Below are 27854 nucleotides of genomic sequence, written 5' to 3'. Positions count from 1 at the left end.
GTTCAATGGAATGAAACTGAATTTGTATTTGAATACAATCTCATTATCTTTTTATTTTATTTATGAGAGATTTTAGTGATGACAATTGATCATGAATTAAGTCGAAATCAAAGAGATTTAGTTCTGAGTAAATTTAGTCCATTGTTGTTTAAACATGAGAACATAATTGGACTCAGCACTGAACCTTGTGGAACACCCTTTGTTATTGTAATACATGTGGACGAGATGTTATTACTATTTACCGTTTGAAAACGGTCTAAGAGGTAACTCTTAAACTATTTTATTGCACTGTCTGAATATTTTAATTGACCAAGTCTCGTGAATAGAATATCGTGGTCAGCAGTGTCAAAGGCTTTTGAGAAGTCAAGGAATAGCGCACAGCAGTACTGGCCTTTATCCAGGTTACTGAAGAGAAAATGTAATAATACATCCATAGTAGCTGTGGTGGTGCAGTAATCCTCTCAAAAACCAGACAGTTTACTGTGCAGGAGTGTGTGACTTTGTAGGTGGAGACAGACACAGAGAAATACACACTCCCAGAGATGGACAAAGACAGAGGCATTGGAGAGATGGACACAGAGACACAGACACAGTGCAAAGCAGAAAGGGATACAATTCGGGATATATTGACCCAAAAGGAAGGCAGTCTTCGTCAGCATGAGCCAGAACCTATTGTTGGTAAATGGTTCATATTCCATCACTCGCTCAAATCCTCTTGAAGCTGCGTAGGTTAAACTGTGTAGATACGGTTGAGATGCAGCCTCTCATATGTGATGGTCGATTTCTCTTGTTTATTAACACATTTGGAATAGCCTAGATGAGGTTACCACAGTGAGACAATGGCTAAGCTGTCACCCTCTTTGCTGATGGGATGGCAGTAAATATAAGCTGGCCCACAGAGTCCATGAATATGCACTATCTTTGTGTGCTTTGAAGAAGGGCCATTGCCCGGAACGTCGCCTATTAAATAGTTTTCCTCTCAAGGCAGTTTTATTAACGAATGTGTTGAGGTTTTTTGCCAATTGTGTTTTGTGCACCGCTCCCAATGCAGCAGCCTTACCAAATAATTCGTCCCAGAGAGGGGCTTTACCTGTCCATGCTAATAGCCGATGTAAGGGTAAGTGTTGTTTACAAATGCAGAAACTGAGATTTTGAGCAGTAGCTAACTTACCTATCAGTAAAAACGTATATAACACGCGAGCAAACATTACCTTTTGTGGCTGTTACATAATTGTGTTGTACTTGTCGCAGAGTAGCATCATGTAAGCATTCATGTGCCTACAGTTTCCAAAAAAGAGAACAAACCAATATTCAAGTGAGAACACATGCCTCAGTTTGGTTTTGAAGTCATTTAGAATGCACATTTACATCAATCCGTTTCCACATCTTGTTGTCGTTATATTTACAGCTTGTTCAGCTCGACAACGTTCCAGTGTTATTCATGGAAAGTTATGCAATCACACCAGTAGATAAACCACACTAGTTTGCAAACTTACGTAAGAAAATACGTGTATAGGGACAGTGTCTGTTTTCTATTTGAGTGCCTTCTTGACCGCGAGTTTAATCAAAGAAATGTGGACAATAACATATAAGCAGAAATGTTTGTGGAGCTGCTATCGTAATACTTTTTTTTAGCGGAACGGTTAGCGCATTACGCTGCGATCCCGACGACCCGAGTTCGATTCCTGCTCACGGCCAACACCAGTGACGATTATCTAAACCGGTTCTGGGCCTCTTCTAGGTCGACTCAGCCTCAAATGAGTACCTGGTGCGCATGTGTAAACATCGTCACTTGGGAAACAAAGGCGGCCGGGCGTGGAACTGGCCACCCACCCCCTCGCGTGCCTTACCGGCCTTCATAGACGCTTGCAAACAGAACTTGCCCCAAAAATACGGGGGATCTTTGTCTTTGTAATAATTTTAGCTTATACAACATCTTAATATCTAAGCATCTCAATACACAGAGCAAACTTATACAAATCAACAGCACATGTTTTTACCTCTTCTTAGCCAAAAGTCTCATTATTTACATGGGGATGGCTGAATGGATTTTCTTTCTACACGTGTCTCTGTTTCTCCACGTACGTCTATTCTCCGGGTGCCTTTAAAACAAACTCAAAGGAGAACTAGTTTGGCGGATTGAGCAGTGGCGCTGTCTCCACCACGTGACCCACACCGAATTGAACTGTGACGTGTGACAATTGAGACAACAACGCCATCTCTGGCGAACGCAACCAAGGGAAGAATGCGAGGGTGACATTTTTAATGGGGGTAGAAGGACAAAGCGGTGAGGAAAATGAGTGACGGTGTTTTTGGAACGTAACTGGTTAACGGTGAAGGAGAGACTCAGCATTTTTATTTAGGCTGCTGGAGGAATCCAATGAGCTATGAAGCTCTTTTTCACAGATGTCCAGTAGGGGCGGGTTAGAACGTTACAGCAACAAACAGTGCAAGACACGATAGGAGTGCAAAGTATAGAAAAGGAAAGCAAGTTAGACAAAAAAAAATGTTATTTTACCAGGTAAAGCCCACTGAGCTATTAGCTTCTTTTTCAGAAGCGATCTGGCCACAATGATAGCTCAACGAAGTGACTTATCATGTGGAAATGTATTGCAGCAAAGATAGCTACATTACTCAGTGAGCCTTACCTGGCAAAATAAAAATCGTTAGTATTTGTTTTGGAATATTTTGAGGATGAACGATTAATTTATTTCGCATTGGAGGTGCGGGGAAAGGACAACAAACTAAACACAAAAATCAATTCTCCAGAAATTAGTTTTCAATGTAGATGATTTAAAAGCGCATATATCTAATGGCTTCCTAATATCGGAAGAAGGAACGTTCCAGACGGCCGCAGAAGCGCATCTGAAAGCGCGCGATGCGGTGACCGTCTTTGTTCGTTCGCTAGACAAAAGCCGCTGCTGCGAGGATGACCAGGGTTCGCACGGTGATGGTTTATGCTCCTTGACGAGGAGTATAAATGATGCACAATGACGCTGTCTCCGAGTGCCAAGAGGAGTCAGGTTTGCGTTTAAGCACAGATCACCGGTTGTGTTCTGTGTGGGGCATTAAGTGCAGAATGAAGGGCAGAATAGTATGTGGAGATCCAAGCGTTTCAGGACAGTTTCTGAGGCCGGCCTGTCGATGACATCACAGCAGTCAAAAAAAGGGAATATGCACAGACACATGAAGCATTTCGCCTGTCAAGATTAACATGTCCCAACAATGCCTAGAGACTCCCCAAGGTGTCACGGGATTCCTGCCGCTGATTGGCGATAGTTATTGCAGCGAGGTCAAGGTGAGACTCACGTGCAACGTCGTTGTCACATTCGTCTTGCCGCTGGTCACTGCAGTCTCACAGATTGTGTGCGGCGTGAGCGCTAGTAGGATTGTACAGCCTTGTGATGATCTTTCATCTTGTTATGACTTGTGGGCTCAGGGTAACGCTACGGGTCTTCATTAAGCAGTATTTATGCAAGATTTCAATCCCGCGTTTGACAGCATAACGTTAGGGTCTAATATTTTGATCGCTAAATGCACGTATCTTGCCAACGAATGCATTAACGCCAGCTCGAACGCACACGAGACGTCGCTTGGTGCGAGTGCTGGTGCTGTGGAGACACAGACTGACGGTGTTTCCGATTGGAAACAGTTATTTAAATGTGCCCCTATGAGGTGCTACGTGTCGACAAAAGAACTGAACGCTCCCTTAGATGACTCTCAGAACGTTTTCAGTAAAACTCGCACCGATCTGGGGAGTGTTTCAGTTCGGCAGCGCATTCGTGCCGGTGATGCTCCACCTTTTGTGTCAAAATCCGTTCGGAACTAGTGCTGTGGAAAAGAACACGATCCGTGAATGTGCCCAGCATTTTCTGGACGCCGGTGTCATGTCCACATCGGACAGGCCACGCTTCCACGCCGTCGCCCACCCTTTTGGCCCCGCTCCCCCTCCCTCCCGATACGTTCCATTCATTGGCTACCACATTATGATGAGCTCCCGCCTCCTTCTCCTCCCCCCCTCAACTCGCTTTTAAGGGATTACATCTTGAATCGTTGCCTCACTTGATGCAGCTAATCTGGCTGTGACGGTCCCACCTGATGACGGAGACTTGTGTTGTCGCCGAAAAGTCGTGATCTTTATTTTATTTTATTTTTATTAATTTTGATGTTTTACCTACGTGACTTTACCGAAAAAAAACCTAAGAATATAGAAAAAAAAGATGGTTTCACTTACGTTTTGCTTCTATTAAGGCCACCGTTGCCGCTGCTTTTTCCATTGCCAACATATCGATGAATCCATTGATGCCTTGTCAGTGGCATTGTTACTTTCCACACTTTATTTGAAGAGCGTATTATGGCAGTGTGAGGTTGTGATATCTCTGGAGAGAAAACTGCCTTAGTCACCCGCTCGGTGTTATTTGAACACATTGTACTCCCGATAGACCTGACAAAAATGTGTCAGTTACCTTTCAAATATTAATGGATATTGTCTTATCAGGCCAACAATGGGACTCCAGCCCTATTTGACGTCATTGTTTTAGGGAGAAATGTAGGCGAAGCATTTGTCACGACCAAAAGAGGTGTCTTTGAGTTTACGCGTAACGCAAATTGAAAATTGTCTTCCGACCTGAGGTGCTATACCTGGGCCACGTTGCGAGCAATTGCGTCTTCGCTAATTACCGTGACCAAAAGCGCATGCATTCGCAAAATGTGACTCACGTTCGCCAGTGCATGGCATCTGGCAACGAATTACCGGAGATGTGTTCAAAGTGTTGCCAGGATCGCTCGCCTGCTTCATCAGCTGACTAAATAAAAAATACACCCTTCATCTGGTCCTGAGAGGCTCAAGAAGCGCCCGATACGTGTCAAGTCTAATTTACCGAATCACCTGTGTGAGCCTCCCATTATTTTTCAAAGAAACACAGTCTTGATACCGATGCTGGCGAGTCAACGATCGGCGCTGTTTTGTTGTTTCAGATGATGGACAATCGAGGTCGCGATCGCGTGCGGCAGCAGAGTGCTCACTGCTGCCGAGCAACGGCTACTGCTGTGACTGGAAAGGAATATCAGTGTTTTCGTGCATTTTTCTAAAGTGTAATCGCCCGCGTTTGTTTGGAAGGGAATTCCTGTGCCGAACTCACCACGCAATTGCAACAGCGCTCGATGGAGCGAGACCAACGCTGGCCAAATGGCCCGGTGAGTCGAGCATGGTCCCACAGCACAGGGAAGGCAGTCTTCATGGTAACGCAGATGCTCTGTCTCGTATTAACGCTGAAGCATTCCCGAACCACGAAAAGGTCCTGCTCCTGTGTATGGTGGAACGCATGCAATGTGTAAAGCCAAAACGAAACGTCCGCACACGTTGTTCAGCCTGGTGTATTTTCCGAGGACGACCTGGATCTCACCTTAACGCGATGGGCCGAACATCAGTCAAGAAACGCAGGAATGAGTAGGCCAACACGCATGTTGACTGTGTTGGAGCATGCAACCATGCTCAGCACAGCACTGATGTTGCCCGTGTAAAGGTGTAGTTATTATCGATGCTCACGAGCGGATGGTATCATTGTTCCGAAACAGCTTTGAGAAACAGTACTGCAGAATTGGCATGACCATGTACGGTATGCACAGGGCACCAGGGTGTGCAAAGCACATATCTTTGCATGAGACAGATGTAAACATGGCTCAGGATGTCTCGTAATGTGATGTCGCGGATTGCTGCATGTGAAAGCTGCGTGAGGCGTAAGCAAACTGGGTGAGCCTCAACGGTCACCGTTACAACATAGATCGGTTTCCAGAGTAAATGAGCTTATAGCAATGCATATTTTGGAGCCACTCCCGCTAACCACGAAGATAAATGAATATTTCTTGCTGTCGAGTATTTCACGAGATGGCAACGTGCTAAACTGAAACATTTGCTCGAATATGTTAGAATACAGAATGTGTGCATGGCCACGAGAGGTGGGGGGGGGTGTTCTGATGATTATGATAATACTACAAGTACTGACACTGCCACGACTCGCACAGGGAGTGCTGCTTGCGTCAGCACTTGCAGTTACGCAAAACACTTTTCGACCCACGCGTCTCGACTTCACCAATGCGAGTTCAACCCCGATGAAGCTTGGAGTGCTGAATGGAGTTCTGAAGAACTCACAGACAAACACCGCCTTGTTCTAAAAGACCCCAACACAGCCCTAAATCGCATCCACTGCACAGACCACGGCAGATGCGGATACCCGATGCACGAATTGAAAATGTAAACCTCTCCAGTAGTAGTGTGCGACTGTGGTCATCCAGAACAGACCGGGCAACGCGTGACGACCACGCAATGTCCCGATGCACAAACACACGAAGGAGACACCGCGGCGATGATTCAACTCCGCTACTGCTCCTGACGCGGCTGTCTGGGCTTCACCACCTCGATGTGACATCGCAGCCGGTGCATCTACATCAGCAGCCATACGACAAGAATAAAGTTGTGTTCGTGTGTTAGTTAGCCAATGCTGTACCCCGCCTGTTGTTTTAGGGGACCACATGATGTTCGTGTACCACTTGTAGAAATTGTCGATGCTTTATGTATAGATTGTTCTGCACAAACACCGACGGCAACAACCCAAACTCTCTGCTTCACAACAACAGCTGGAGGAGCTTGGTGGCGAAGCTAAAAGGTGGCGTTAATCCGGTGCACACACTAACTGGTGTCACCCTGGGGGTGCCGCGACACCTCCACACTGCAACCCTCACTCACATCGATGTACTTGCTCCAGGCCCAAGTACTGCTAAACCTTCATCTAGCAGTGGAGTGGCTATCGATGGTGAGTCAATCACACTGATCGCAACGGGACGGTAGCGCAATGCATGGCACTCGTAGAGACGTGTTTAAATGTGCGTGCATTTAAATATGGTCACCTGGTCACGCTCGCATTATTCTTGCACAAGAGCGAGTTTTTAGCCACACGACTCGTTTCGTCAACAGTAAAATTGCGGGTTTTGGGAAGTGTGCAATTTATCTCTCGTCAAATTTTGGAAAAATCGCGAATTTTAGGAGTGATGCCCCCCCTCCCCCGGTGAAATAGAGTTGTAGCGGACTGCGGGCACCATATACTTTAGGTTTTGTCAGAGATAAGTTTGGATGAGATGCGTTTACTGCATTAAATTATTGAATATAAAATGCCCTTTATTCAGTTACTCCACAATATGTGCAATTTTATTGAGGGACTGTGTGTTGTCTTGGTATGGTTTGGGACTGTTTTTGCTGTGGATTGCTGCCTTGTCCAAGTTTCGGAATTTGTGTACTAATGCAATTTGAACGTATATACTTTATTTTATGTATTTATTATTAATGATTTAGTTACGTGTCCTATAATTTGCACTCCCATCACTCCTCGTATTGTTCATTGTTGTAACTTTCTGACCCACCCCTACTGGATATCTGTGAAAAAGAGCTTCATAGCTCATCGAATTTCTCCAGGATAAATAAAGATTCTGATAATGCTTTTACAACGTAAGCTAACCGAATAACGGTACAGTACAGATATAGCAAAATAACATAATCTCTGAAAGCACCGCTGAGATTCCCAATGGGACATCCACCGATAAACATTAAAAACAAATAAATAATGCCAATAATGAATAAAGAAAGCCCATACAATTACCAAGTAATTGTTACCTATACCGCATGCGTTTAACTGTAACTACCAGGTAATTGCACAGTAATTGCAGTTACAGTTCCTCAAGTGTTATGGAAATGTCCTAATAAGAATGTCAATGTCAAATGCAGTTGCCATACCAACCAGAATACAGAGTCCTGCGTCTATGAGAGGTAGTTTCTTCTAGAATGCACTTTTTTTTTACTTTTGTTTTCTGTAACACGTCTTGAATATACTATTCAGTATTACGAATAAAAGTAAAAATTTACATTGTACGCCCTTTTGTCTACATACTGCTGGATGGGGGGGGCATCATCACTCCGTTGGTCATGGGGGGTAGTTGGACCATACTTCCCCACAAGTGTCGATACCTGTCAACCCCTTATCAGTGCCCTACCTTATTACAAACCATTCCACACCTTATTGGTCACCCCGTGCCCTTATAAATCTCAACGTTCATCCTACAAAGTCCCATCACAGGGAGAGAAACGCAAACAAATCGACACATTTTTTTTGGTGCCCGTATTGAAACGGCTGTCCGCCGTATGGACCTGAAAACTCAACTTCTCTGTACAAGAATACGGAGTAAACCGTGTGGATGGACAGCTCCGAGGGTCATTGCCGAGAGGGGGCAGTGGGGTCAGGACAGGTTGAGGGTTGCAACTCGCCACTGATGTCCGCCGTGTCTGGGAATTCAAACTCTGACCACGAGGCTCGTAGCCACGTGTAAGCAGTGTATGTGTAGACTGTTCCTGCAATGGTTACTCGAGCTGATACCACAACACACACTGTTCACGGAGAACTAGCCTCGTTATACAAGTATGTAAAGTGCCGAGCACACGAATATTAACAAAAGCAAGCATCGTACTTGACTCATCGATTATCCATGCGCATTATTACAGAAACCTTCGCAAGTTTGTGGAACATTCACTCGGAATGTTTTTTTTTAACCAAACGTTGCGTTGCGCTCGCCTAGATTTCTTTTTTTGCGGTACAGTCGTCGAAAGGGCTTCATCCTTCCTTTGTGACCCAGCGCGGTATACGCGGTGCAGTGGCGTTTCACAAGTAAAGTAGTAAACGTACGGCACAAATCCAAATTCCGTGATCCACACGATCCAATACGAGTGTAGGTTTTACCCCTTTCTGGCAATAAGCCAGGTGGGTTAAGATGTTAAAACACCAAACAGAAACATTTAGCAAGGAATCATGTCTGCATTGCCCACATATACTTGTGGTGAACATGCAAACAAACATGCCCTGATAGTATATGATGCCATTGGCTTTGAAACTGATCGATCCACACCAGAGACAGCTTTCTCGAGAGCCTCGTCTCAAGCGGTGTTAGACCAGAGGACAACGCCAAAAGTTGAACAGCACAAAGACAATGCCACTCTCAGGACATTGAGAGCTTGGGGTGAGCAGATACATCATGGGACCTCCCTGGCCAGAATAAAAAAAAGTGATGTTTTACCCTTTCTGGCAATAAAAGAGTTGTGTTAAGATGTGAAAACACCAAACATAAACCTTTTGCAAGCAATCGTGATGCGCATTAACCACACACGGTTCTCGTGATGAACATGCAGACAACAACAAAAACATGCACTGGCAAGTATTAATGATGCGTTGTCTTTTAGCCTGATAACTTTAATCTAAATTGTCTTATGGTTGTTATTGTTTGACTCGAATCCCACTGGGATTTCTGCACACAGCGTTGAAATGAGGTGCTTTTTTCTGGAAGACTTTGCTGTTTTTGCCATGTATTTTTATGTTTGCGTGCAGTCACTTTAAGATGTTTATTGCTCATGTTTTTGTTTGGTTGAGGTTGCACCCGAGTCAAGAGCCGCATGGCTCACTGTGTCATACACCTAATAAATAGAACTGAAAAAACTGAATCGAAACGATCCAATAATTCGCGTCGCACCGCGGCGGATTGAAAATCGCCTCGAGGGGCCGCGCACCGCGACCCGTAGCCGGGGCCCCCCGCGGGGTCGCGGAGCGCGCGGAGGAGGAGGACACGCGGCGAGGTACGGCGAGGTACGGTGCGGCACCAAGACAACAATTATCATCGGCAATTACAAATGTTCGTTTCATTGGTTTACCGTCTGCACAGACTCGGCTTTTTATGACGCGATTTGGGTATTTTTTGTCCATTTAAAAGACACGTACGACAGGTTTGCGCCATTTTAGAGCCTTATAAAAGCTCGTAAAGTCCTCAAACTTATCGCGGAGTGATGGGGCTGCTCTGTGATTCCTCTGTAATTGGCGATTTTTCCGTCACTTGACGTACAAAATGTTTTGTTTCCTCCCCCACGAGATGAGAGAACGAAAACCTCGCCGCGGGTTCCATAATCCGCGATGTGGGCGCTCTCTCCCACACCACCATCGCACTCGATTGCAACTTGTATACGCGCAGTGATCGAGAGCTATCTGTAGATTGTATAATATTAAGCGCGGTAATGTTTGTGATGGCATATCTGTGCAAGCCATACCCATTGCAGATTTTCAACTTTACAATTTGGCCCAACGCAAACTTCACGTTATTAATGCGCAGCAGAACAGCTGATTTGAATTGTCGAGTAACGCCATCGTATGCTAAGCAACGTTACATTTCGATTTAAAGCTTCATTTAAAGCTTCATCATGGACAAAATAGAATACAACAACAAAATTCAAGAACTACTCACCGATGGCAGCTATACAAAAATAAAAAGAGACCCCACCAACAGCCTCGTCTCCAAAACCAACAACATCATTTCTGCTTCAACCGCATTAATTGATCAGACCAAACAGTTCTCGTTGAAACCTTCTGCAGCCAGGCCACCAAGATTGTACGGCTTGCCAAAGATACATAAAGAAGATACACCTCTTCGTCCCATTGTCTCTACTATCAACTCCCCGACTTACAAACTGGCTCGTTTTTTGTCCGAAATCCTACGGCCTTTCACTGGAAAAACCACCTCTGCAGTACTAAACTCTACTGACCTGGTATCAACAATCAAGGGGATTGCCCTGTCCCCAGACGACCTGCTTGTCAGTTTTGATGTGGTTTCCTTGTTCACCAAGGTGCCTGTGCCTGACACCATCGCAATCATTGAAGACTTGGTTCATCAAGGACTGAATGCTGGGGTACCCCCCCTGGTGAGACACTGCTTAACCAATACATACTTCACCTGGAATGGAACCTTCTACAAGCAAATTGAGGGCACCCCAATGGGCTCCCCCTTATCTCCGGTTGTAGCCAACATCTTCATGGAGAAATTTGAGACGGACGCCATCCAGACTGCGACTCTACGCCCGACCTTATGGAAGAGGTACGTAGACGACACTTTTGTCATCTGGCCACATGGCCGGCCTGCTCTAGACCAATTTCTCGACCATATCAATTCCATACACCCAGCCATCAGATTCACCATGGAAGTCGAAAATGATGGCAAGCTACCCTTTTTGGATGTCCTAATCAAAAGGAGACCTGATGGTTCAATGAGCCACTCTGTCTACAGGAAAGCCACCCACACGGATGCTTATCTAAAACCGGATTCCCACCACCATCCATCCCAGAAGAATTCTCTCATCAAGACTCTATATCATAGAGCCCAATGCATCTCCGACCATGAACACATTTCCAGTGAACTCAAACACGTACGCCAAGCTCTTAAGGCTAATGGTTACTCCGACTACACAATCCGCAAAGCCATCACTCCAACCACCAAGAAAGATCCTGTTGAGGAGCCTTTCAAGACCATCACCTTACCCTACATTGCTGGGGTCACAAAAAAGATCTCCAAAATCCTGATTAAACACAAGATCCAGGTCCGATTCAACACAGTACATAAAATCCGTGATCTGGTACCGTCTGTAAAAGATGTGGTTCCAGACATACAGTACCCTGGTGTCTACAAACTAAGTTGCCTCTGTGGTAGCAGTTACATTGGGGAAACCAAACGACATGTCTCGGACCGCATCCGTGAACATAAAGCTGACCTGAAACACTGTAGGACAAACACCTCAGCCGTGGCAGATCACTGTTACAACTCAGTGGGCTCACATGACATTGACTTCTCCAAGACAGAGGTTCTCTGCAAGCCATCTGGCTATCATGAGAGATTCGTACATGAGGCGATCCACATTTACAAACACAGAGACAATTTTAACCGAGAAGATGGATTCTGGCTTAGCAATCACTGGAAGGACGTAATAAACCATTTTGATACACATTAGGGTGGGTAGAATAATACATAGTGTTATATTAAAAATGTATAAGGTATAGGGTGGTTTATAGCAATACAGTATGTAATTTAATGTTGGTTTTGCCTATGGAAGTATATAGTACGGTATAGACGCGTGTGATGTAAGAGAATAAAGTTTAGATGGAAGCATATTATATAATTTTTTACAACGTAGAATTTTTCATGTATTACTTACTGTTAGTAACTCAGCTTATTGTAGAGTATAGTAAGTTTACTGATGATGCTATGTAGTTTATACTTTAGTTTGTCATGCAGTTTATACTGTAGTTTTTTACGTGGTTGTTTAGTAACTACAGCTACATACTATTAACATTCCTTTCCTTTGTTAATGCTCCCCCCCTTCCCCCCCCCCCTTTGATGCTGCTAATCCTGCATAATGCACGGGCATAGTATTGATTTGGAACCCCCCCCGCCCACCTCCTACGCATTTTCCATATGCTGAATTCCTCTTGATATGCAAATTATTTTGTTTAGGCGCTCTTCTTCCCACCTCCCCCCCCTCTAACCCAGCTTAAATATACGCTCCAAGCTTGGGGTGTTTCATTCTTCGCCTGAGGATGGCTGCTTGCGTTGTGGCCGAAACGTCGTGAGAATTGTTTTATTATGTTTTATTTTTATTATTTTATTACTTCCCTTCTACGTGACTTTACCGAAAGAACCAAGAAGATCAACGTTACATTGTCCGTGGCCCGCAAAACACACAATAGCTTATAATTCACCCAGTGTTACTCCACAAGCAGCATTTCCTCCAGACAAGGACCCACAACAGTTACATCAAAGAGGCGCTTTTAAACAACCTCCACAAAAGAGGCACTTTGAGCCAATGTTTTGTGAAATAGTATTTTGTAAATGCGAATAATGCACAGGTATATTGATGGACACTTTACAGACATGAAAGGGCAATGTATGATGAGTGTGGAGGTGAAGCACAGATAGTAATTAATGTATACAAATACGCCAGCCTTTTATGTAGATGAAAGTAATTCCTGTCAACGCCACGGGCAGATGACAATACAGTATATTTGAGGGCATGACAAACAAACTCGCCTCTTGGCAAGCCTTTAGTATAAGACTTCATGTAATTAAAGAAACCCAAATTTTAAATAAATATGTGTTTGTGCAGTTTCTATAAGTTACACAGCTCGCTTTATTGTGTATTGCACACTTACTATTTTAGTCACAAGTAGTGCATAAAAAACGTGAGTTTTAAATGTACTAAACATTCAACAGCAATTTATTTTCCGGGCCATTTGGATTTTTTTATATTTGCAAAAATATTTCGGGACATATATATTTGAACACGATTGAATGTATCGAAATGAGAATATAACAATTGGTAATTTAAACGTTAATATTGTAATGATACAATATTGTGGAGCAATGGCACAATGGTTAGTGCACCAACCCATTAACCGCGAGTTTTATTATCAATGGCAAGTGATATCTGTACCGGTCACCATTCCGTACCGATCAGTGTAGCTAAGATTAGTGAAACAAATCCCATTACTGGAATGTCATGAGGTCGTATTCAGCATTGAATTGGCGAAGGACATTCATTTATTTAGTACATTTTGTTCTTGATTCCATGGAAGTTAGACTTATAATCGGCACAAAAATATTTGCGTCGAAGTGATGTGCATTGGATTATGGGAGGAATTCACAATGCGGCTCCGTCTGAACAAATTTAGCAGATTACAGATGAAACACGGCACGTGAGTAGCAGCTCCATTAATCCACAATAAATTTGCGGAATACGAGATGGGTATTTCTATGAACCCAATGGTGTAAATCTGCCATAAAGAGTTTTTTTGGCATTTGGTTTTGCATAATATCCAAAATGCAACATCTTTTTCGACTAAACAAGTCAAATCAGCACAGCTATTCTGTGTGACGTAAAAAAATGCATGATGAAACATTTATAAAATATTGCCTCCACGTTAACCCTTCCCACTTCTACAAGTCGTGGTTTACCGTAGATTCCCAGAACAATCCCAAACCGGCAAATCTTTGAATTACAGGGATTCATGGATTATTGAATCGCAAATTATTTAATGTCTGCTGTATCTTAAATACAAGTTACATTCGTTAGATGTTTAGAGGACTTATATGTAATTCGTAGGGATGAATTGCACAAACAAAATTATGAGATTGACTTTGTTACTCCACAAAGTCAATCTCATAATTTTGTTAATCAGTAATACAATATGAAGCATAATCTGCAGGAAAAATGTGGCAAATCTAGGACAGGTACAATGTAATTCCAACATGTAATGCATTTTACATTAAATATTTGCAAACAAAATTTATACATATTCGGTGGAAGAAAAAATTGAAATACATTTATAATACTTTTTGGGTCTTTCGGTAAAGTCACGTAGATATAAAAAAATTTTTTTTTAAATATATATAAAATCACGACGTTTCGATCGCAACACAAGCAATCGTCTTCAGGTGAAAAAATACAGCAGACGGACTGCTGAGGCAGGGAGAAATATTATTTTTATAATTTTTCTATCTACGTAACTTTACCGAAAGACCCAAAGAGTATGAATGTCTGCAGTCACGAAAGCTTTAAGTCTATCTTCTTGGTTCTTTCGGTAAAGTCACGTAGAAGGGACGTAATAAAAATAAAATAATTCTCACGACGTTTCGGCCACAACGCAAGCAGCCGTCCTCAGGTGAAGAACATGTCCGTTCAGACTCTGTCTTATTGACGGACATGTTCTTCACCTGAGGACGGCTGCTTGCGTTGTGGCCGAAACGTCGTGAGAATTATTTTATTATGTTTTATTTTTATTATTTTATTACTTCCCTTCTACGTGACTTTACCGAAAGAACCAAGAAGATGAATCCCTGCAGTCACGCAAGCTTTAAATCGAAGCTTTAAGTCTACACTGATAATGTTGCAGTTCGTTTGATGTTAATCAGCGTTGGAAGCCAAAGTTAGTATGTTTAATTATCGATTAAAAACATTTCAAACTTTTCTCCATCCTCATAGCTGTTGCCCATTCACCACTGGAGAAGGTAGTGAGTGCATTAGCACTGCAACAAGTCAAGTAACTAACTGGTGGGGTGTGGGCACTTCACCTCATTCGCCTTTGGCTCTTTCCAACAAAGTAGGGACAGCACTGCCTGGAATAGGAACTTTTCCCACAGCGATGGCACTTTGTTATTGCAATAGTTGTGCACAATTGTGATACGCCGTACCTTAGCTGCACACTGCAAGAGACTTCCTTATACCAACGGGTCCAACGATGTTGGCGGCTTAGCTGTTGCATGAAAGCGTGCTGGCGTTATCCATTCCATGCGCTTTTTTCCCCCCTCTCAAAGCAATGAACTCCAAACAAGGTGGTGCGGACAACACGTCCTGTGATGCATTTATATTCATCACGTGGCACGAAGAGACAAAATAGAGCTACTCAAAATCACGCTGAAATTGGATTGGAAATTGGGGGAATGAAAATCAGAGGCCCTTATAATTCTCATTTTCATATTCACATTCTGCCTACTAATTTGCATTAAGGCTGCATGGCCACATTTGAGTTTGGAATTCCCTTTGGCCATACTTGGCACACCAAAGCACTCAACATCACGTTTTATTTATTTAGAGTGAAATAATGAGCCCCTCGGTGATCAAAGGAAAGTAATCACAATTGACAACAATGATGCACACCCAAAAATTACTTTGTCCAGGATGGAATCTGACTTTGTTTCAGTAAGTGCATATTGCACGTACTGTCAGTAAGAGTACAACGAGGGTTCCTTGCACTTTCGCTGCTACTGCACTCAAATGGAATAGAAAAGACTGGTCCACTTGCATGTTTGGACACGTTGGTCCTGTAAATTGTTTTCACCGTTGGACCCGTGCGTTATGTTTGGATTATTTTTTTGCCAAAATTGTCAACGCTCGGCGCAGGTGAATGTGTGGTGAAGGCTGCCAAAATGCATTCAGAAATCTTCCATCCCAGAATAACAAAAAAATATTGGCAACGAATTGCATTTTTACTACACTTCAGATTTTTAAATAAATACAGAAGCCCATGTCCATAAAGAAATTACATTATCATTCCATAGTGCATATATGCAACAATCCATAATAATGAACCTACTGTACTTTACAAAATACTATTCTATGCTCTGAACCTTCGTGCTTTCAAGTAGCAATTTAAGTGCACTTAGCTGTTGCATGTATTGCTCGAAAAATAGCTTCTTGGAAATGAGAGTGTACGGTAATTCATAGCCATTAACCGAGTCGTCAGCCACTAATGCACAGACACACGAGCGTGTAGATGTGCCACAGTGAACGAGGAGCAAGGTGAACCCCAGTGGACAAGTTAAGCAGTCATGAGTCCACCTCCTGCACACAATGCTGCCCTCATGTAGTGATGCAGCCGTGCAGGAATTGCTTTTGAGGAGTGGTATTTAGTGGAAGGATAACAAACCTGCTGAGTCTTACAACTCTGTATGAATATTTCAACACAGAGCAAAACAAATGCCTCCAGAAATGCAGTTTTGTATGTATTATAAATTTAACAATTGGCTTCTACTTTTATTTTACGTTTTTGAATTTTCCACCAGGATCAAGACGTCATCGCAGTCAATACAATTGTTGTCGCTACTCATCACCATCACTTCCCTGGCTTTTGAGATGTCCCTCGGCTGTTGAGCAGTCAACACTCAGCCACCAGGGATTTGCCTTTACAGACCCTGGATGCCACTCCAATGCTTGTCGCGGTAACCTGCACTCCTTCATCCAACACGCGTGTTCCACATAAACAACCGTCTCTTCTGTTTCCACGTACAATACTTATTCTATTCAAAATCTCTCAAGATGTTTACCCTATATTGCTGTATATAGGTACACGTGGCTTATTTTTTTTACAAATTACATGCATCTCAAGTGCGCCATCAGATAAGATAGAGATGGGATGTATAGACGTTTTTGGAACTCTCTGACAGCAGCCATAGGTCACATCAGAAAAATGATCTGGAAGTGACCTCAAAGGTTATGTCCTTCAGCGGTTTATCTTACCACAACCTTTGGTTGTACTTTGTAAGCAATACGCTTAAGTTATCAGCTCACTCTGCCAGACATTTCTGAGATGTAAACCAGCAGAGAAAGGAGGGCCAGATTAAGTGCAAAACTGTTTACATTAAATAGCGTAATGGCATCTCCCGATAATCACCAGGATTGATGGGTTCTCAATCGAACATTGCGTTCGATTCCTAAAATACGCACACGGTATAACATTATTGTGTTTATTATAACTCTCCGTATTTGTATTACGAATCCAGATTTTCACTTCAACTGGAGGTTCCCTCTGCTGACTCCCTCATTTTATATAAATCGCGCCCTAAGACACATTTATTTTAAAGTACTTTTTTTGATCTTTTTTATCCTTTATTATCTTTTTAATCCTTTATTTTGGAGTTGGATTTAATTGGTAAGCTTGTGTGTGTGTTTTATCCAGCGGCCTTGTGATATCCGGGTGAAAGGTGCTTTAGAAGTGTCAATTATTATATGAAATCGCAATGTAATTTTTTCTGGCTATGACACAGGTGCCACCTTATCACCCAGAATTGTGAATAGCCACCACCCATTGGATGTTTATTGATTCACTTTACATAAAACAGTGGTCAAAGCTAAACTAAGGCCCACTGAGCTCTTTTTCAGAAGCGATCTGGCTACACAGTTACTTATTATGTGGAAATGTATAGCAGCCATATACTCGAAACGCACGTTTCTAAATGTGCAGGTAAAAACCGGAGGACCCGAAGAAAAAGCAATGCGACCACGGGGAAAACAAGCAAACTCCAAATATATAGGTGTCAGGGTCGAGATCGAACCTTCGACCTCCTGCATACAAGGCGAGGTTGTTAACATCTCACCACCACGACGCCCCTGCATTGCTATGCAGCTAATGTTGGTGGGAAGTGAAATCTAAAGCACTGACCAGTGTGATGAGCTATGGTTAGCCAACCCTATGATGGAAACGACATTGGGATGGAAATAATGTATTACACATATTAAAACAAGTCAAAAACACTTCAGCTTAGAGGAAACAATAATAGTTCTGAAATTATAAATTGATTATATTTTTATTGATTGTATCTTTGAAAGTTGCTTTTGTCATGACTGACTATAATCACCCAGGAATGTCTGTCCGTCCCACGCGTGACGTCACTCCACATGAGGCCCACCCTCCCTCATTAATATCCATGAGTGGGTGGATGTTTACACAAACGCAGAGGAAAGTCGAGCTGAGTTAAATAATTTATTATGCAAAGTCGCTTCAAATATGACATTTCTTTACAGAAAGTGACGGTAAAAAATGTATCTACGCAGCACAGTGCTACATCTGTGCGTGACGTCACTGCAAAAGAAGCCCCCCCCCCCTTCATTAATATTCATGCCCGTCTGAAAATTTACACTTTCGCACAAGAAGGTCGAGCATTCCACATGCTACATTCCTCCCCTCAATAATCATGAGCGGGTGACGTCACTCCACATGGGGCAACCCCCCCCTAATTAATAATCATGAGCTGAACAATTTTTCTTTTGAATATTTCAGATTTACTGCAATATACACCCATTCTTGGACGGGCAAAAAAGCTAGTATAATATACTCTTTGGTTTTTTCGGTAAAGTCGCGTAGGTATAAAATAAAACAATAAATTAAATCACGACGTTTCGGGCGCAACACAACCGTCCGTCATCAGGTGGGACAACCACAGCAAGAATCAATTGCTGAAGTGGGCAAAAGGGAGGAGAGACAAAGGGGGGTAGGGGGAGTGGAGCGTTGCCGTGTGAAGAGCAGCTAGAAGGGATTAAAAGGCGAGGAACGACAAAATGTAGTGGGGTGGGAGTGGGCGGGAGTGGGAGGTTGAGAAACTGGAGATGCGGATATGAAGGCAATACCATAAAGCATTTAAGGTTTTACCTGGTTAATAACATCCTTCCAATGATTGCTCAATTTGTATCCATCTTCTCGGTTGAAGTTATGTCTATATTTATATATCTGGATGGCTTCATGAACAAACCTTTGATAGTAGCCCGAAGGTTTGCAGAGCACCTTGGTCTCGGAAAAAACAATATCATGAGAGCCCACAGCGTTATAGCAATGGTCAGCCACGGCGGAGGTATTAGTTCTGCTGTGTTTCAGATCTGACTTGTGCTCGCGAACACAGTTCGAGACATGTTTTGTTTCCCCAATGTAACAATCACCACAGGTGCAACTTAGTTTGTCAACTCCAGGATATTGCATGTCAGGAATGACATCCTTCACAGATGGGATTAGATCACTAGTATAAATATGTTAATGTAAAACAGTTTAACAAATATGAAATAATGGGATAGTTTGTAATTGACAAGAAATCTTTCATAATTTAAAATAAATTATATTTATTTCATTTTCACCCAAAAAACATGATAAATAGTCCATATTTTAACTGGTAATATATTTACACTTCTCATAAAATTCAGTGTTTCTCCAAATATAGATTTAACCCAAATTAAAATACTACGAATAACATTTAAATGGATGTGCTCCTTTATGGGAACACCTGGGCAAGCTGGGACTTGCAATATCAATTAAAATTATTATAGATGAAATATATTCCCAATTAGAGGTAACAACTTGGCAGTGCATAAATAATCCAATTAAACCACAAATGAATTAGGTCTCTTTGGACATCGCACGCAGCGTGTGCCATGTGCATCAAGCCAGAAACCACAATTACTACAAACGCCCCTGAGCATTATTCATGTTAAACTATATACAGGAATGAGCTACAAATTGGTTTGTGATGATGATAATGATTTGGTAAAAATTTGAGCAGTTCCCATTATTTCTCATGCACAAGCTAAAAAAAACACCTTAGATTGTGTTCTCTATAGAGTGGGAAGGCATATATGTACCTGCAACCTGTTGAACACATTTTGTTGAAATTATTTGCCATCCAGACTGTTGTCCAGACGTTATAAGGGCTGTATATCAATGTGGTGCTGTTGTGCATGTCTGCTTGTCTCTTTTACCGTCTGTGGGAGCCCGACATCCCTTTATCCACACTCAGTACAATGCGCAATCAGCCTATGCATACTAAGCAGGACCTATTTATTATGCAAAAGACCCTCTGTTTAAAGTTCAGTAAACTTTTATGGGCACATTTAAAGTTACTTTTTCCCACAGCACAATGGAACTTTCTTAAGTGCGATCCGAGCGAGCAACAAATGAAAACTTGAACAAAGCGGCAATATGAGGATTGGGCACACCTCGAAATGTAAGTTAATTTAATGAAGCACATTGACAGAGAAAAACTTTTCAAATGTTTATATGGCATCGCGCCCATTGCATTTCGCTTGGCCGTTTTCGGCCACAAAATAGACGACCTGCCTTTCTTTCGCGGCGAGCTTGGATGTAGCGTTTTCCCCGATACGAAATAAATAGCCGCGCATGAAGCCATGCAAACATTCCATTACTGCCCGTTGCATAATTAGCGACCGATTTCGTTCGTTTAGCGTCCCGAGTTCGGAGACAACGTTGCAAACAATTTAGCGTATAAAAAAATTCATTGATTATTTGCACACAAAAAAAAGAAATATGAGAATGACGTCAGAGTCGGTCACGAGGCCGAAAAGCGGGCGTGCGTGTGCGCGTGCGTATGCATGTGCGTTCCATGTATATGTGAGACTCTTATCACTGCAGCCTGCTCTTTTAAAAAACTCACTGCCAAGGATCCTCTCGTTGCCTGCCGCCGCGAATGCGCTCCGTACCCTCTGGGAACATCGGCCAACGTGCTCCTGCTCACGGCGCCGGGGAGAACAATTAGCTTGCTTGTTAATTAGCAGTCAGTGCAGCAGGCCGGGAGCAGAGGGGGCACACGCTGGCACCGTGCCATCCGAAACGGCGAGAGGGAGGGCGACGACAGAAAGAAGCAGGAATGGCTTGGGGCGTCTCTTTCTTTTTCGCTCGGCTCGCCTTGGATTCTTGCGCGCCGGGGCCGGGAACAGCTGTCACTGGCTCGCCGCCGAGTGTCACAGCGCCCGCCCGCCCGCTTGCTTTGGCGAAATCGCTACACTGTAGGAAAGCGCCACGTACGCGGGCACGCAAGACCGCCGTTGCCGGCCCGCGCTGTGAAAAACGCAGCCTTCCCGCGCCCGCTTCCGAGTTGCTTCGTTTGCGTAACGAACCTTGTTTAGAGCGTCGCGCCGTTTTGCTTTTTTTTGTTTTGCGCCCGCCAGGTGGAGGCGCGTAAAGCGGCTGGCAGTGCCATTTGGCGCTCCGGGATAGAGCGGAGGGAGGGGGGCAAAACGATCAAGAAAAAAACCCCCGTTGGCACCGATCCTGCCCCCCCGAGCGAATCTGGATTTGCGATGCCCGCAGCCTTCTGGTGCGTCGGGCGGACCCTCTTCCTGTATTCGCAGTTGCGCGATGCGGCGGGGCGGTATAAAAGGGTGGCGTCTCTGCGGTGTGCCAGCCTGTGCCACCGCGCTCGCAACTGATCGCGGTTGAACCGCGGATTTCTCACTTCGCCTTGTTTGCGCGTCTCTTGTCAGCCCGGTTCGCCGCTGCCCACTGTATTGCCGCCACCCCCAACCCCCCCCCCCCTTCGCCCCTTACCCCTCCCAGGGCTGGCGACACGGACAACAGCCTGGCATCGTTCTCGCCCGCCGTCTTTGTCTGGTGCCGGGGACGCCCCGACAAAGACACGGGGGCATGCCAAGCGACGACGGTGACGACGACGGCGGCGGCGGCAGCGGCGAGCGCCATTGCGATCGCGCTTTCGGATACCAGTCACGATCGCTCCGCGTAGGTACAATGTTCGGCGGTTGGGCACGAGCGAAAAGAGGTGTAAAAAAAAGTGAGATTTTCTTCGCGGAGATGGCACCGGCCCCACCGTGGATGGCATGAACGAAGATGGAATACGCCCAGAAAAGACAACGAAGGAAAATTGCGGAAAAGCGATGCCCACCCGTAATGGCGGGCAAGGGCGGGCGGGCGGCGCGTTTTCTGTGCGCTCGGTGCCCTCGCGGAGGAAACAATTGGAGAGCGTGTTGGCAGCGCATCCACGCCAGCTGTAGAAAAGAGAAAGCGCTCGGATGTTGGTTTGAAGCCGCAGCTCTGGAATTATTTGGGAATACAACCGCAATATCGACCGTTTTTATAAAAATCTCCATTGGAACTGTGCGCGCCGCGTGGATCCAACATGGCTACACTTCTGGCAAGGCGACCGAAGGATTACAGAGTTGACCACGCCAACGTATGGAAGTATTTGTGCACCGTTTGGAAAATATCGTGATGTTCGTGCATATGCGCGTGCCAGAATGGGCCTCTTCTCCAACTATTAGAAGGCAATAATTATAGCAGCTGCACAATATTTTGCGGATGAAAGGAGAAGACATTAAATCACGGAGGAATTAGCGATCGAAAATTGGATTACAGCTAATTAAGCGGGGGGGGGAGGGGAATCTACCCACAGTGCTCAGCCTCTGCTGCTGCTAAGGGCTGCTGGTATCGGCAGGCCTGGTTGGTGAACGCGGCCTGCTCGGTGTCCGGGTAGAGGCAGCACTCCGTTCCCCAGCGTTGATCACGGGGGACCCGACGTCCCGCTGTGTAAAAGTGAGCGAGAGAATGGGAAATCCAGGTGTTTGAATGTTTTCCTTTATATTTTGGTCGCGCGCGCCGTGCTCCGATGTACAATTACGAACGCGGGGCCGTTTAATTCTCTGGGAGGGATTCTTTCCATCTTCTCTTTTCCGCGCTCTCACCCGTCCTAATTTTTTTTGCGATTTGCCGCATTGCGCCTGCGATCGTGCGCGCTGCGTAACCGCCCTCGGTGGGCGCTCTGCTGAAATGTCAGAGCAACGTGTAAAAAAAAATCAGGCAACGGCTTTAGCTGTGCGCATGCGTGGCCACGATAGCACTTTAAAACATTTCACGCTCAAGGTGATGTGTTCCTGTGTTGCACTTGTAGGTCTTTGCGATGCCGATTTGGCCTAAATGCTCGTAAATGGAGGATTTGTTTTGCATGCTGTGCGCACTTTTTTGGGGGGGGTGTGCGAGGAGAATTAGATTCACGATGTCAATAGTTTACCTAAAAAGGGACAATATAATCCAAGTGAATGAGAATAAAAAGACTGTTGTCAGTTATTTGTCTTTCATTTATTTAGTGGGCCCAAGACCTGTCATGTAGTACATTGAAATAGAGATGAGAAGGTAGAAAATACATCAAATAGAATACATTATTATTTGTTTTACCTTGCTGATACGTTCATTATTATTCAGCCGACGTCTGTATGGCTGTCTATTACTTCATCTATTGCAAACGCCTTTACGCCTTTAACTGGTATATATGCGTGATTTTACTTGTCCGTGTAAAAATAAGTGCGTACATTTATGCTGTCACGTTTTAACTAGGACTTAAGTGGGACAGTGTGTTCCGGAGCATTTACAGTTGTGTTCTTACATCTGCATAAGACAGATTAATTAAGTCTGGCTGCGAGTTTGCATGGTGTGTATAATGTAGGTGATGCAGGATGCGCAGCGTTCATGAGACATGTAGGATGTAAATATTAACAGGACACTTGGCTCGAGGATTCTGTGTATGATCCAAGTAGACTATTTTTTTTATCCTTAGCAAGGTCTCTCGCCATGAATTGTCAGCTCTTTCGTTGCACTTTGCAGAAAAATAATTGTCAATTGAACAAATTTTGTAATGCTCAGTTTTATTTTCCTATCTACGCATGATCTAACGAATTAACTTGCATTTGCGTGCGCAATATGTTGAATTAAGTGAATGTGCAGATTCTTAGTAGCATTCGCTGTAGCATCGCTGTCAGGTGAAAGCGAGCGACTACAACCGTCGTACGAATTACAAACGCACCCTTGTGCCCAGACTATAACGCGCCCATTGCACGTCGGCGTTACAGTGCAGGCGCCATTTATGCGTTGTGCTTGGGCAGGAAATACATTAGCAGTTGTGAGCGGTTTTCAGATCTCTCGATCTCATCATACAATCTGTGCATGCCTCTGAGCACTCTGGCCATTTCTCATTAATTCAGACACTGTATAAACATGTTACAGCCACACCGCGCCTTATGAATGTTTTAAACGGCACGTTGTAGAGATTTCCATATTTCACCTTTCTGAACAAAGTTTAAATGCCTTTTTTTTATGCCACGTTTTCTGACGAAGCAAAAGGAAGGCAACCTTTCGGGGAAGTGATATGGCTGTATCTGCAAGGGAGCGTTTTGTGTAGGCAGTGAAACCAGCCCGAGAACACAAACACGACAAAAAACGGACGCTGCTGTGTGCCTAACAGAAATAATTGTCTTTCTTTAATTAACCCCATCAGGTCATCAGCCTGATGAATCGGTCGGATTAATGGTTCATTAATTCCGTCTGCGGCGCTCACAATGAAACCCCCATCCTTCTTGACTGAATGAACATGCACGCTACGTGCCAACTAGCGGGACGCGAACGGTGGGGGGAAGAAGAAAAAGTGACACGGTCACAGAAATTAGAGAATTTTTTTAAAATAAGGGAGTAAAATAAATATCTCGGTTAATGCTGAACGTACACGTATCATGGCACCTTTATGAACACTGTACGTATGCCTATTTGAAATGTAGCGGCATTGTTCGTGGCTAAATTAAAATACGTTGGATTGCGCCCGTGAGATGAAGACTATTGCGTGCAGATGAATGCGACTGTGTTTCGCAAATACTGTCTGGTGGGTACGAGTAATGAAAAATAACAATGCAGTAATAGCAGTGACATTACGAATAAACACGCTCAAAATGTCCACCCCGCACGGTGAGCAATTTTAACAAATGTTCTCCACGCAAAATATTGTCATGCGTTTTAAAGGGCATGTGGGTAATTCATTTGAGTGAAATTTAGTCGGCCAAATCGAGGCTTTGTTGTGGCATTAATTGACGGTGATAAATTGGAAAATTTACATTTCTGTATACAAGTATTGTGGGTTAAAACTGGCTTCATCATTATGTAACAGTGATTCTCTCTGTCTTGGTGTACAAATCTGAGGTGCAAAAAAATCAGTGCATGGGAGAGGGAACAAAACGAGAGGCATGGAGCAGCACCACTGCCTGGCAGCCATTGCGGCCATGTAATGAGGCATCTGAGCCTCCTCTCACGTCTGCCTGTCACCGTCCCACCATAGCTCCCAACACGACTGTCTGGCAATGAATCTTACACAGCTCCGTGGCTCACAGCAGGCCGCAAGAAAAGTGAGGGAGCGTGTGTGTCTGTACGTGTGCGTGTCGGGAGCGGTGGCGCAGTGGTTAGTGGCGCCGTGCCGCAAACCCGATGGCCCCCCGAGTTCAATTCCTGGCACCCGGCCAACTGTTAATGGTGATTTTCTAAACTCGTTCTGGGCCTCCTCAAGGTCGGCGCAGCCTTAAACGAGTACCTGCTGCGGTGTGAAAACATCAGCGGTGATGAGACAGATGGCTTGGGCCTGGTGCGAACCACACTATCCTTTTTTGTGTGCCATGCCACATTTAATAGGTGTCCCCTCAGAGAACTTGCTCTACTTGCTTCTGTAGGCTGCATGGAGGATCCTTGTCTTTTTGTTGGAAGTGGTGAAAAAGTTGCTTGTGCACGATACTGCTATCCGGGAAACCTGGGTTTGATTCCCTGCCACGTGTAACGTCAGTAGTTAAACGGTATCTGAACCTTTTTTAGGCCTCCCCTAGGTTGACTTAGCCTTAAATATGCCTATACCTGGTATGGAGATAAAGACTGGCCAGGTGTTGGTGCTGGCTACACGACCCGCTCATGTGTCTTGCTAAACGTAATAGGTGTGCTCTTAGAAGCATTTGTCTTCAGTCTATCAAATTGGATTTAGGATATTTGTCTCTTTGCGTGGGGAGCATTTGGAATGTGCTTGGTGCACTGTATCACACTCCTGACTGCTCTGGTTCCATTCTTGTCCATTCACAACATTAGTAGCAACAGAGATGCAAATGTCGAGCTGATCTCCCCTAGATGCAGACGAAACCAGTCGCCAGTGCGCCACTTCGTAGACTTTCGCGGTTGTGCTGTATTACTCTCCGATGAGCTTTTGCGATGGTTACTGCGGGCTGTATAGCGCGACGCCAAACATTCCAGTTTAGTTCCTCGAAGAAGCTCCCAGCGCACAGGGAGCGAAACATTGGAGACTCTGCCGAACAAACACCGCGGGCACAACCTGCAACACATCGGAGAGCCGATATCACATGCAAATGTCAGCAATGGAAAGACAAAGCAGCTCGGAGCGGTGCCTAGCCACGCCAACCCTTTGTGGGGTGTGCCACACCTTATAGCAGGGGTGGGGAACCTTTTTTCTGCCAAGGGCCATTTTGATATTTATAACATCATTCGCGGGCCATACAAAATTATCAACTTAAAAATGTGCCTGTTATATTTGGTCAAACATTTAATTAACTCGCCCCTAATGTGATGGCTGGAACTGTTTCTCTTTGGTGAGGCGTGTGATGTTAGCTGGTATTGATGATGTTGCTACTCGCAACTAGAGGCCGACCGAAATTCGGTTTTGGTTTCGGCGCCGAAAGTTGGCAAATGGCCTCTTTCGGCATAGTTTCGGTTTTTGCCGAAAGTAAATTTTTAACTTTCGGTCTGGTTTCGGTTTCGGCCGAAACTGATATTGACTTTCGGTCGTCATTCGTCAACCGAAGAGCTATTTTTTTAATATAACGCTAGTGCTACATCTATCACTGCCTATCGGCCGGTCAGTCGGTGCTAGGCAATCCTATGCGATAGTCTGCAAACACACACACGCAGCAGCTTGGAAGCGAGGTTACAGCCGCAACCATGGTCTGCTAATGTAGATACGACCGGTCAACAGACGGCAGCCAGTCTGGCTTAATACGGAAAAACTGTTGTTTCTTAACGACAACATTCGTTTGTTTGGATTATAATTACTAAGTAAGTAACACCTAAAGATTTGATATTTGGCGACTCTTAATGCAGGCTCTGAATGATTAGTTCTAGATTTATTTTTAATTAAAGTAGCATTGCATCATGACATATTTCATAAATCTTGTGTTCGGTAACTTCGGTTATATACCTTTCTGTTTCGGTCTCGGTCGAAAGTGTAGCTAAACTTTCGGTTTCGGCTTCGGTTTTGGCCGAATGTCAATTTTTTACTTTTGGTCTGGTTTCGGTTTTGTCCGAAACCAGAAATTCAGTTTCGGTCGGCCTCTACTCGCAACTGCTTTTCCAGGTTTGCTCCTAGATTTATTGAATTTCGAGTCCCGCCTGCGTTTGCCTTGGCAGGGCCAGACCAAATAATTTGCGGGCCTTATACGGCCTGCGGGCCGGACGTTCCCCCCCCCTGCTTTATAGGCTTGCGAAGGGGACTATGCCTAACAGTCTGTAGGGCTACGGTAGCGATACTGGATGTCCATGCATTGCCAGTAAATAGATGTTGGGTAATTACATTTTCCCAAAACAGTTTTTGTCACTTAATGGAGGATTTTTATAACGTTATCTCTTCTATATCTGCATTGCATGCGAATACGAGTGAGTACTTGAATGTGTGTGTGTTTTAACGTGCGGATGCTTTTGTTGGGGTGCGTATTCATTTTCTTGAATGTGTAAGTGTATAGAGTACATGCGAAATGTGTCGGTGCCGTTTGCAGTCAACGAATATACCGTATTTTCCCGCATATAGCCTGCATATGCATATAACCCGCAGATGCATATACCCCGCAAAAATAGCGTTTTGTGTGAAACAAATTTCAGATAGCCCGCACCTCCATTTACCCCGCATGCATTCATATCTTTAACGTCGTTACCGCAGCTTAATTCCATCATATTAATACGAAGTTTACATTTGTAATACATTCCACTATCAATTTTTTACATTAAAATCATAACGTGCACAAAGAAAACAAACTCACCGGAAACGAGTGAACTTAAAACAGTAAATAAGTAACA

The 27854-nt window shown here is 44.2% G+C and overlaps 1 long non-coding RNA gene across 4 annotated transcripts in view; it reads left to right on the top strand.

Moving 5' to 3' along the window:
- Window positions 1-9619: 9619 nt before the first annotated feature.
- LOC144936945 (uncharacterized) overlaps window positions 9620-27854 on the top strand; it is a 36710-nt gene continuing 18475 nt past the window's right edge. For 2 of the 4 annotated variants that reach the window (XR_013637521.1, XR_013637520.1), the window contains exons 1-2: window positions 9630-9680; window positions 21522-22152. This is a non-coding gene — a long non-coding RNA (uncharacterized LOC144936945). Of the gene's footprint in view, window positions 9681-16470; window positions 16627-21192; window positions 21283-21521; window positions 22153-27854 lie in introns of those variants that run through there. The other 2 variants (XR_013637522.1, XR_013637523.1) reach the window with 2 other exon arrangements.

Source organism: Lampetra fluviatilis, chromosome 17 (assembly GCF_964198595.1).
Source record: "Lampetra fluviatilis chromosome 17, kcLamFluv1.1, whole genome shotgun sequence".
Classification (NCBI taxonomy): domain Eukaryota; kingdom Metazoa; phylum Chordata; class Hyperoartia; order Petromyzontiformes; family Petromyzontidae; genus Lampetra; species Lampetra fluviatilis.
The sequence above is the reverse complement of the archived record's forward strand: the minus strand, read 5'-3'. Positions and strand labels throughout refer to the sequence as shown.